The sequence below is a fragment of the Girardinichthys multiradiatus genome, chromosome 1 (assembly GCF_021462225.1).
Source record: "Girardinichthys multiradiatus isolate DD_20200921_A chromosome 1, DD_fGirMul_XY1, whole genome shotgun sequence".
Classification (NCBI taxonomy): domain Eukaryota; kingdom Metazoa; phylum Chordata; class Actinopteri; order Cyprinodontiformes; family Goodeidae; genus Girardinichthys; species Girardinichthys multiradiatus.
In genome coordinates this window covers 11,232,534-11,238,402 of record NC_061794.1, presented here as the reverse complement: position 1 = coordinate 11,238,402, position 5,869 = coordinate 11,232,534, and the positions used below count along the sequence as shown (strand labels likewise).

At 39.4% G+C, this 5,869-nt stretch overlaps 1 long non-coding RNA gene across 1 annotated transcript; it reads right to left on the bottom strand.

The window, feature by feature from the left end:
• Positions 1–211: 211 nt before the first annotated feature.
• Positions 212–4,726, bottom strand: LOC124863763. Its single transcript, XR_007037199.1, has 2 exons — positions 1,532–4,726; positions 212–479 (listed from the first exon to the last, which is right to left on the bottom strand). It is a non-coding gene; the product is annotated as an uncharacterized LOC124863763 (long non-coding RNA).
• Between the last annotated feature and the right edge of the window lie 1,143 nt (positions 4,727–5,869).

Sequence of the window (5,869 nt, the reverse complement as noted above, 5' to 3'; positions counted from 1 at the left end):
CTGAAAGTCTCTTTTCAAATAATTATGGCTACCAGCTGAACAACACTTGGAACTTTTTTTTTTTGCATGTGAGTTTTTGCTAGAGACTGAATGTAATACATGCCATCTAAAAAGACATTTCAAATTTCCTTTTAGTTCCTGCTGAACATTGGCTGCATGTTACTGTTCTAGCCAAGAAAATGACCCAAAAGATATGTGCTCTATCATTGCGAGTGGTGTAAATGGGTTTATTAGGCAACTGATCACAATTAATAAACCTTCAAAGGCCTTTTTCTATGTAAGTGAGCATAAACAAGTAGAAATGATAATACAGTCTGTAATGACTGTCTTGTTGTTGGCGTGTTTCTGTCTTCTTCTTCTCGCCGTCTCTCTAGGGGACCTGGAACAGCCATCAGTTGGAACATCTTATTCTCATCCTCCAATCTCCTTCAGCGGTTGAACAAAGTGCAGACGTATCACCATCTCCCCCTTACATTGTTCTGTCAAACACAGTTGCATTCATTATTATAGTTTGCGCATTGTTCCTTTGTATTTTGAACCATGTCCTTTTTGTCTCTCGGATACAGGCCCGTCTGCCTGTAGCCACACCCTCCTCAACCACCCCGAAACCCACTCCCTCCACCCCTCCGGTCCTTGGCCTCCGCCTGCATCATTCATCTCTAAACCAAAGCTTAGTCTCCCCATAAATCTTTAAAGCTTGCCTTGGTCTGAGCTCTGCCTTTGAACACTACTTCTGATGGTTCCTAACAGTGTTGCCTAAGTATCCAGTCCTTGTGGTGAACTTCATTTATTTTGAACAAATATTAAATTAAGGGTTTGAGTAAGTAAACACAGACACACAGGACTGACTTTGTAGTGAGTGTATGAGCAGCATTAAATGAGATAAGTGGATGGAGTTTAGTGTACACTTGTTGAGTGATCCCCCGTTGGTTCTTATTTTTTAAATGATCTGATATTTGTAGAGCCATATTTTCTGAGTTTAGAAAGCTGTATGATACAATGATTAGAATTAAGTGCTTTAACAACAAAAAGAAAACTTCTGCTGAAAATCTTCTGTTAATAGACTGAAATCGGGAGTTCAGTTCTGCCAGAAAGACCTTTAGAAAGCCTGAGAAACTATTACTAAAGAACACTTTTAAAAATTATGGGGAAGTTTGGGTCTGTGAAAACAATATGAAAAAAAGAAGGATGATCAAAGCCTTACAACACTACAGATCCCTGCAAAAGCATTTATACATACTTGAACGTTTTATCATATTAAATTTTGTCGCATTATACCCGTAAACTTTAAAATACTTTAGAGGGATTTTATGAAATAGACACAAAGTAATAAAGTGGAGCAAAAAAAAAAACGGTACTACAAATCTGTTATTAACTAAATTTATGTATACATTTGTAGTCAACACCCTGTTCTAAATAAAAATCAGCACAATCATCGCCTTCAGAGGTCACTTGTGGGTAACTCAGTATAAATACAGGTGTTCTGTGAATGCTGCACAATAGAAGAAATATGGCACAGCCACAAACTTACCAAGGTATGGCTGTCCACCCAGACTGGAAACCTGGGAAAGGGTAGCATTAATCAGAGGACCAGCCGAGAGGCTCATAGTAACTCTGCAGAGATCCACAGTTTAGGTGGGAGAATCTGTTTGCAACTATTAAATATGTTCCCCACAAATATGCCTATAATGGAAAAGTGGAAAGAAGAAAGCCATTAAAATCCTGTTTGCAATTTGACACAAGACCTTTAGGAAACACAACAAACATGTGAATGAAAGAGGTTTAGTCAGATGAGACCACAACGTAAATTTCTGGCCGACATGTAACACACTGTGTTTGGGGAAAAATCAACACTAAAGGAACACAGAAAACATCATCCCTGCCTTGAATCATAGTGGTAGTAGCATCATGCTATGGGATTGCTTTAATTCAGTAGGGATATGGAAGAAGATCAGAGTTGGTGAGAAGATGGATGGAGCTAAATACAAGAGACATTTTGGAAGGAAACCTGCTAAAGCAGGAGTGTCAAACTCCAGTCCTCATAGGGCGGTGTTCTGCAACTTTGGATGTGTCCCAACTCCAAAACACCTGGATCAATGGTTGAACACATCAAGACACACCAGGCACAAAGTAGCAGGACACCAGCCCTTGAGTGTCCTTCAATTGAATTGAATTGAATTGAATTGAATTGAATTGAATTGAATTGAATTGAATTGAATGGAGTTTGACACCTGTGTGTTTTAGGCTGGAGTGGAGATTCACCTTTCAGCAGGACAACAACCCTAAATATAAAGCCAGAGCTACAAGTGAAGGGTTTAAATTAAAGTATGTTTATGTGTTAGAACGGTGCAGAGACTAGACCAGAATGCAAATAGAAATCTGTATCAAGACTTGCTGTTCTGACACTTTCCATCCAATCCGACTATGGTTGAGCTATTTTGCAAAGAATGGGCAAAAATGTCAGACAGGAAATGTGCAAAGCTTTTAGAGACCAACCCCAGGGGACTTGCTGTGGTACTTGAAGTGAAAAGTGATTCTATACGAGGTGAGTCTAAATAGTAAATACCAATGCATGCCAATCCTATTAAAATACACTGAAGTCTGAGATTTTAATGTCACAAAATGTGGAGACAATCACGGGCTATGAATAATTTTCAAAGGTTGTATACAAATAAAGCTAGACGCATTTCCTTAGATAGAAACACTTTTTATCCAATTTGAATAAAAAGCTAACTCCGAATGCACTGTTCAATTGTTAGGATTAATTGGAATGTATGTACCTGACTGTTGTGAAGTGCCTTGAGACAACAAGTGTTGTGAATTGGCGCTATATAAATAAAACTGAATTGAATTGAATTAAAAAAGTTCTTTATGGCGTGGCACATGGCGTAGTGGTAGAGGGTGCAACCCATATGCTGAGGCTTCAGTCCTCAACGCATTTGTTCCAGCTTTGAGTCCCAGCCCTGGCAACCTGTGCTGCATGTCATTCCCCTCACTCCACCCTGCTTCCTGTCTGCCTACTTTCAGAAAATACCAAAAAAATAAAGGCTGCTAGGTCTGAGAAAAGATTGAGAAAAGATTTTCTCAATATTTTCACTTTCTTACAAATAAGGTGTATTGATTTCACAATTTCTTAAGTATTGGAAGCTGAATTAAAAATTTTATATTAAATATAATTAGAAAACCACTTATCATTTTCCTTCTACTTCAAACTTATGCAATATTCTGCTCAATCACATAAAAGGCCTTTTAGGCCGTTACTTTAGGTGTAGTCAACAAATACAATGAATAGGTCCGCTCGTGGTTAAACATTCACCTGTGTCATGTCTTTTAGCTAACCATAATGTGTAAATGTGTAAGGGGGCCCTCAGCAGCTGCAGCACTTTCACAACATAGGCTAAATCAGTCCGCATCAAACATTAACAAGTGCACTGCTCATTGTTTTATTACTTTACAGTTCCAAATAACATTTCCTCAGAGTTGACAGTTTAAGGAGATGAGTATTGACTTGCAGGCTGACCAAGTTTGCTCTATATCCCCCTGCCACTCATTTACTAGCACACACACACACACACACACACACACACACACACACACACACACACACACAAATAACTCCCTTTTCCCTGCTCATATGAAAGATTTAGCCCTAGCATGCCAAGGAGCTGATTGCTGTGCCCAGAGAGCCCCAACAATACTTCGGCGCCTACATCTGCCTCATGCCTTTTTAAAACTCAAGGTTTAAAATATTCAAGCAGAATTGGACCGATTGCATAACACTTGGTGGTTACCAAGCAGCAGCAGAAACAGCAGCAGCAGCAAAACTTCAGGCGAGATGTAAATATCAACTCAAGATTTAAAGGGCCAAGTGCAGACAGGTCTTACTATTACGCTACCTAAACAGTACTCCTTCATGTTATTTAATGTTGTACCTTTGATGGAACAAATGCATGTGTTTCACCTCTTGGTTTGAAAGCACAAGGTTTGTCAGATGGTGTTGGCTCTCCAGCATGTAATTTTCTATGTATAACTCTGCCTCTGAGGAATTACAGTCAGGGTTGTTGTTTGTGTTTTTCTTCTGCTTTGCTTTTCTAAATGAAATATATCCACATCACAGACTAAGCAGAAATACATGCATGTGTGCAAACTGTAAACACATGCATCCATGCTCATACTGTACATCTCTTTGTCATCCCAGCTGGGAAACACTCCACTTATATAAGTCTCGTCTACCTCTTTGAACCCATTTCTCTACTTGATGTTTTCCCTCTGGGGAAATTAGGAAGGATGATAAAGGAAGGTGCAAATGTGGATAGGCTCCAGATTTGCACATGTAGACTTGGGGGTTAAAAAAAAAAACAACCAAAACAACCTATGTTCTACCTGGGTGGCCAGACATGTGGATATACTGTACCAGGACATCATAACTGTATGCACGAAAATGTGCACATGGTCTGGCACTCGTGTGGCCAAACAGGACAGTAGATATTTGCACTGTCACATGATTTTATTAGGATTGTGTTCTGTTTGGTGGATCTGTTTGTGTTTACTTACCTTCCAGAGTCAGAGTGGATTGGGCGGAGTTTTCCAATCTATGCACCTGTCCTGGATTCTGCTGATGAGAGTGTTGGGACCCAGCCATGGATTTCAACATTAAACTCCGGTACAAACTCTTCTGGGACTTTTCAAAATAAAGTGCATTAACCTTCTTCCGGCACATCCAGGAAACGGAATGACTGCGGACTTCGTGTGACGCCACTACCCAAATAAAAGCACAGCTGTTGCTACATCCGCCCTCTTTCCACACGGCCTCTAGTGAGACCGGTCAGGAGAGGCCCAGCGCGCTAATGTCTTTTGCTGGCAAAAAGACATAAACTTTTCAAACTGGATCCAAGAGTGTCATAAGATCACGCGATCATATGCACAAGTTAAGTATGAGTGAAGCACGTTTGTGTACCCGGTGATTTCATTCATAAAGAGGGGAAATTAAGGTATAAGCATTGCTGACTTTCTCTCCGAGCCCTGCAGAAGCAAACGGTGTTCGAGAGAAACCCCTGGAAAGACGCGGTCTCCCAGTCTGGTAGGAAGACAGCAGAGACCGCCTCATCGTGTTAACCCGTGTGGTCAGCGGATAGGACGGGCCGCCCAAACTTTACTTGAAGGGTGATTTTAAACACAGAAGATTGCTCATAACGTGCCGTCCGCGCTTATGCGTTTTAACCCTTATATTAACCGAGGTATTTTAAAGGTATATGTTTGTTACTGGTGATAAGCTATCCGCTTCTTTTGTTAGTTCAACGCTAACCGGCAAGAACACGTGCTTGCTACAAAAGAGTATTTAACAGAAATTTTGTTAGATTCAAGCTAGTGAATAATAATCCCTAAACATTATTTCACTAAATCTGATAACTAAGTAAACATCATTAAGCCCCATTTGTCCAGAAAGATTTGGCTCTTTTCCAAAATACTCAATAATATTTCTTCAAATATTATTTCAATAAATAAAGACAGCTAATTAAACGCAGTTTAGAAATGGTCATCCAGAAGGTTGGTTTTATTCAGCAGATCATTATTTAAAACATTATTTTATTAAAATATTTTATCTGATCTTGCATTGTGAGTGGTTGTCTAAACGTTTGCTGATTATTGCCTAAGTTGGTTCCAAGACTAACTTAACTTCATTTCCAGATTCTTCAAGATAATCCTTGGTTCTCAAACATAAACATTGCATGGTAATGTTGCATCACTCTTTTGGTCATGGTTTCCAATCATCTTTAATCACCTTGTTTATATTGTACATAGCCTATTAGTCTTCATTATTCTTTAATTCTGCTTGGTAGTTTAGTTGGATTGTTTTAGCATAGTAAAG